Here is a 6,512-nt window from a genome sequence, read left to right on the forward strand (position 1 = left end):
TGGGAATAAGGGGTGGGGGTGGGGCTTTCCATTTGATCCGCAAGTATATTGAATGGTCACCACAACAAGGGTGCATAGCTTGGGACTAGCACGGGGAGACTTGTCAACCTTGTGAACTTTTTTGGGGGTGAGATGCGGGGGGGGGGGGGAGGGAGTTGGCAAACTAAAACATACAGGGTAAACAGAGGGGAGGAAAGAGGTCAAAAAAGAAAGAGTGAAAGACAGATGAAGGGATGGAGGAAGAAAGTAAAGAAAATGTGGAGAGGGAGGCTATGGGTAGAGATAGATATGATATGAAAGTACAGAGAAAAAAAAACCAAGAGCAGAAAAATGCAGATCACTGGGATACTGTCAAATACACAAGAAGAATATACAATCTAAATACTGGAATTAAATAATGCACAACATAAATACAGCTTTATGACATCAAAAAATCAAAGGGGAAGGATATAATGTTTCAAGGATGCTGGAAAATAAAACACAACAGAATATGGTTATGGTTTCTGATCTATTAGGCTTCTTCTCTCTACTGCTACCAGGATGTAAGAGACCACAGGGACTCGCACAACTCTTTAAGTTGTGATGACCTCTGACCCTTACTATGCCTAACTGTTATCTTGCCAGGAAATAAATACACCAGTGCATGAGAGGAGGTGAGAGACAGGACTGATTGATCGTGTCGATAGGGGTACATGTGATTCAAGAAGATAGATGTAAAGATTAGCATCGTTTGGACACTTCAAATGGGACCCCCTCCCCACACCCCCACACCCTCCCCCACGTTCAAATCATATCCCCTCCTGGCAACGGAAATGAACACCAGTATAAATAAACCGATACAGATATTTATACACGCTGTGCGTGTAGGCCTATATACAATAATATAAAGCTGGCCATTCTCTGATTGTTACTCCTTGATTGAATTTCCCCAACCTTGCCCACCTTGACTTAGAGGGTGGCCAAGCTCCTGATTCACAGTCATTGCTACTATCGAACAAAATGGACGAAAGCAATTTATCTCAATCTGGTGATGCAGATGTATCATTAGCTGCTAATCCAACGTTTGTGAATGTCGCACAACCAGTCAACAAAAGTCTGGGAAAAGTGCTTGCCCCTGCCATATGTATGATCTCTTTTGTTCAGGATCATGTAAATGTGGCAATGTGTATTCGTATAGTCTGAGGTTTCTCTCCCATGCTGCTCCATATCTAATCCTACTGGTGACATTGGACAGAACATTGGCAGATGGCTTCTTGAGAGGTGTTGAAGTAACTGGATCAGGAGTATCTGTAGAGATTACATAAAACAATAGTTACTAGATTGCAAGTATCCTGCTATACCTTCTATGGCTGTGACTAAAAATATACAGTACCTTTTGTTTAGAACTTATCACACTTATGCAGCACTGGAAACTGATATTTCAATTTAAATGGTGTCATTGAGTTTAGAGGACATTGAAGTTACAAGTATGTTGGTGAAACCAAGACCACTCTCAAGAAGCAGTTCTAGTCACAAGTCAATACCATGAAAATGGAGACTCCAGTAGGGGAACACTTTCAGCTCCCCAATCATACCATTAAAGACATGTCCCAACAGGTAACTAACTTCGTAGACTAACCATCTCAGACACAGTACACCACAGCAGAGATAGAGGACGGAGTGCCCTAGCACCATTCAACTGAATGGGCTCAATATACAGGAAGGACATGACTAACTTTATCCTGCTCCATCTCTGTATTCTGCTATAGTTTATTCGCCCTCTCTCCTTACTTAATCCTCGCTTTGTACTCCACAGTTTATCTAAATACCTCTGCTTTCACTGACTCCTTTTGTTCAATAAACCATTAACTTCTTTCTTTGTGTTCACCATGTCCTCTCTGTTCCAGGCTCTATTGTGTCTCTTGAATTTACTGTTACTAGTCAGTTTGCCTCTAAAGAAGATCCTGATAATATCAGGCCCACTTACTTTTATAAATTCTCATACACATGTATGCTTTTTAGTGGATGAGCAATATGCTACCATCTTTTTCTTTTCTTTTGGAATTTAATGAGAATGAAATTGTATTATTTTTCTGATCACACCAGATCAGATAAGATTAACACTGCTCTTCCAGTCTGTAATTCATGCAAGGATAAACATATAAATTTACCTTCTCCTTTCTGAGTGTCAACTGATCTTTCTGTGGTGATAGCCGCTGAGAATGCCTCTGTTTGACTTTCAGCATCTTTCCGGAAAAGATGCATTTGAAACCTATACAATGAAACAAAAAAAATTGTCTGTAAATCATATATATAACTGAAATAGTAATTTTACTGTACACCCCAAGCTTAATTGTATGCGTAATGAATCTGGTAATGACCAAATCATTACAAACATACATGTTTTTATCATACCTACCCAAGAAAAAATATGAAAGAGAAAAGTAACAAACAAACACTTAGGCAGATTTCAATAATAACATATTGTTAACCCACATTGATTTAAACCCAGATAAGGATGAGATATTCTTACATACTCTTCTTCAACATATCCATAAACCGCGGTACCTTTCAAGAATTGTAAGGATAATTTTGTGTTGCCCAACTGCTTGCTCACATGTCAATGTAAAATTTACTATGTAAACTTCCTGTCTTAGTGAACTGATTGGTTTCATATCGCTAAAAGATGTCCAGTCTTTTGATCAAAGTTTGATGTACACTCATTATTTACCTACTGTGTAAACTTCCTGTTTATGTGAGCAGTTGGTTTCATGAGTGAGAATTGAGATGCTAGCTTACTCCATGACACCATTGTGAAAAATTCCTGTTTACATGAAAGGCTTGATTTCAGACTACCATTAATTTAACGCTAGATTACTCTCCACAAGAGATAGTTTCGGCCACCAAATTTAATAGATATTATAATTTTTGAAAACTAAACATCAGATCATTCACAAGAAGCTGAACAAAAACAAGCATAGTACTGACTATATATAAAAAATATGATAACTTAGCACAGCATCATAAAGTATGAGCATCAGGCCTACACAAAAAAAAAACTGGTACTTTCTTACCTCCAGGCATGGCTATATAAAGGTTCATAAAGGTATAGCTATATGTACTAATATGGTCCCTCAATTTGTGAGGCTAATTTACCTAATTTCTTGCATAGCAGTTGGGTTCCTTCAAAAATCCCAAACACAGAAATGTACACATGATTGCTGGAATATTGGACAGACAGTCAGTAGATAACAGTATAACACACTGTTGCCCAAATGAACCATTAAAACTTGATTGCATATATGCTGGCTGTGGCTGACCTTAGAAAAACATAAGGTCTAGTTGCATATGCAGCGGTGTGAAAACATGTGAATCAGTTAGTAGTGATTCTAAATTATTTATGTACAGTAGATGCATTATTTTTATCGGAAAAATTGCAGGTCCATGTGGTTGTACTTGTACAGCACAGTAGGCCTTCCTCACTGGTGTATATTACAAAATTAGGGAATACAGTTACTATGAACACTAAATTCAGATACTTATTACTAATACTATAGGCCTTAGTCCTATGTTATATGCCTAGTTAATTATGACTGGGCATAGGTGAGGCTTTTCTTTCAAATGCTCATTCACAAGAATTATTCCTCAAACAAGGAGAGCTGATAACAATTTAGAACCTGGAGGGGTGGGGATGAACAGATCACCTAGGCCTAGTGGTTAGAAAATATATTTCCATCAATTTGTTGAGGCAAAAAAACAGTTTACTTTTTGGTGATGAGAAGGCCCAGCTTTCCATGGCATAAATATGAGGAGTGAAACTAAAGACCCCCAGTCCCTGTCAGTCTTCTTTAGGAAGGATATTTTAATTTTTAACTGTATACAGTACAAAATGGCTATTCTTACGACTAGTTGTAAGAATAATTTCCGACTACGCATGGGCAGTTGCTATTTTTATGATTAGGAGTACTAAGTTTACGACGAGGAGTAACAATAACTTCCGGTTAGGGTTAGGGTTAGGATTGAGGTTTAGGGTTATGTTTAGGGTTACCCCTACTACATGCGCAGTTGCTTTATTTACTTTACTGCACTTGAATTTGCCTTTGTCGTAAGAATAGTTTATAAATAATTGTTACGACTAGTCGTAAGAATAGCCACGGCCTATACAGTATCCTCATGACAAGCATTCACAAACAGTGATGATGATGACTCAGTAATACAACTTACTGCTATTTTGTGCTAGGGGTTTCAGTTGTTTTCCGCATACGTTACTTTCCGCTGATTACTTTCCGCTGAAAAAATTCTTCTGCGGAAAACACCTATTTTTCACTTACCTGTACACTATATTTTTCCGCAATTTGAGATACCAAATTCAGGCAGGATGATTAAAATAACATGAGAAAGTATCAAAGAACGTCGATCAAGGATGGTTAGACTGAGTTCATGTCAGAAAAGTTAAGCTGTGTATAATTTATAGGAGGCTTGGGGTGTTTGTAATTACGAATTATTAAAGAAGCATATAATACTAGGGCAAAGAGACGCCCGCGTTTTGAAGGATTGAGTATCTAATTAAGTATTAAAAATTCGGCCCGCGTAATGATGGTTTTAAAAAAAGGTGTAAAAGGCGGTATCTTTGATTTTCGCTGGAAATAAAATGGCTGTATAAGTAAGCCTTACAGCCTAAGCTACAAGTACAACCTTAGCTACTGTATCCTAAATCTAGTCTCGAAGCTACATTTTATCCTGTTACAGTCAAATCCTATCTTATCCATCTTCCTAAATCCTTCCATGTGCCTAATAATTTCAGTAAGTCATTCTGTTCCTCCCAAAAAGAAACGGTACTTTCCGCTGAAAAAAACGTTGTTTTCCGCTGACAAATTTGTTTGCGGAAAACACTGTTTTGTTTCAGCGGAAAGTAACGTGTGCGGAAAACAACGGTACCCTGTGCTAGGATAAGTATGATAAGGTTAGCATACGCTAGGTCCATTGGAAAAATAATGAATGATAGGCCTAGTTACAAAGCCTAGGCTCATCAAATCATGTATGTTACAAATACAATAGCATAGACACTGCGAAGTTCGAACACCTAAGCCTTAAAATACTCCAAAAACTATCTTTATTTTATTGACAGATATGTACGTACATACTTGCGCACGGGTCATTTTGGAGAGGAAATAACTGTAGCTTCCTAGTTTTTAGTGATATTGGCTTTCGCTTGTAGGTTATCATGGTGAAATTGTGTATTTCTTAGGGGTGTCCGAACTTTGCAGTTTTCTGTACTTCGCAATACTGACAGTTACCTAGGACAATACCCTGTAGTACTACTATGTACTAGTATTACCCTATACAGTTTTAGCCTAGCTTAGCAAATCATTACCTTTTTGTGTGATCCTGAAGCAAATGTTCTGCGAAATCTGCGTTGCTAACAGGAGTCAAATCGTGGACATGTTTGTAGAGTTCTTTCTCCATTTGCCAGTTTACGTAGGAACGTAGAAGATAGATCTCCGTGGCATCTCTTCGTCGCTGTTGTTCCTTTGCACTGCTGTTTTTGTCAGGTCCATGCAACAATGGCTTTCCTCCACTTGAACCTACGCTCGTTCCAGGATAAGGTCGTTTTCTTTCGCCCGATTCTCCTTGCCCTGATCCCTTTTCCATGATTGTTACTATACTCTAGTCTAATCGAATGTATTTGTACGAAAATCGTACAGTATTCTTTACTCAAAAGGCACACAAACAACAAACTATCGCGTACGAAAATCCTTTGCGGTAAACAGTACAATAATCTGAAATGCTGTGTTATAACATTATGTGTGCATGGGTACGGGCTTGTTACGCATACGCTTGCCTGTGCTATTCACTGATCTAAATTTGCCACCGAGGTCACGTGAGTTTTCGGGGTCCCATTAAACCTCGCTGAAACCTCGAAAATGCCAGCGCCCTCAAAAAAAAGTCTACGAGCGATATCGCCTTTAAATAACGGTGTTTCTACATGGTGCTATACAAATCTGACTTATGGAAACCTTTAATAAACAGCTAATGCTATTGCATGCTGTTGTACATGAATTTATATTGAACCAAAGATAACCTCAGCTTCTTTCCACTGGCTCAGCAAATGTGGAGGTTAAACTATTTGCTGTTGCATGCTGTTGAAATTAAGTGAACTAATATTGAGCTAAATGGAACCTCAGCAGACCTCTTGGTTCATTGCTGTGGCTCAGCAAATGTGGAGGTTAAACTATTTGCTGTTGCATGCTGTTGAAATTAAGTGAACTAATATTGAGCCATATGGAACTTCACCTCAGCAGACCTCTTGGTTCATTGCTGTGGCTCAGCAAATGTGGAGGTTAAATGATTGCTGTTGCATGCTGTTGAAGTTAGGTGATCTAATATTGAGCTATATGGAACCTCAGCAGACCTCTTGGTTCATTGCTGTGGCTCAGCAAATGTGGAGGTTAAACTATTTGCTGTTGCATGCTGTTGAAATTAAGTGAACTAATATTGAGCTGTATGGAACCTCAGTAGACCTCTTGGTTCAT

General features: G+C 38.5%; 1 long non-coding RNA gene across 1 annotated transcript; it reads right to left on the bottom strand.

The window, feature by feature from the left end:
* Window positions 1–494: 494 nt before the first annotated feature.
* Window positions 495–4,214, bottom strand: LOC139964331 (uncharacterized). The gene is made up of 2 exons (XR_011791944.1): window positions 2,151–4,214; window positions 495–1,287 (listed from the first exon to the last, which is right to left on the bottom strand). It is a non-coding gene; the product is annotated as an uncharacterized lncRNA (long non-coding RNA).
* Between the last annotated feature and the right edge of the window lie 2,298 nt (window positions 4,215–6,512).

The sequence above is a fragment of the Apostichopus japonicus genome, chromosome 22, assembly GCF_037975245.1.
Source record: "Apostichopus japonicus isolate 1M-3 chromosome 22, ASM3797524v1, whole genome shotgun sequence".
Lineage (NCBI taxonomy): Eukaryota > Metazoa > Echinodermata > Holothuroidea > Aspidochirotida > Stichopodidae > Apostichopus > Apostichopus japonicus.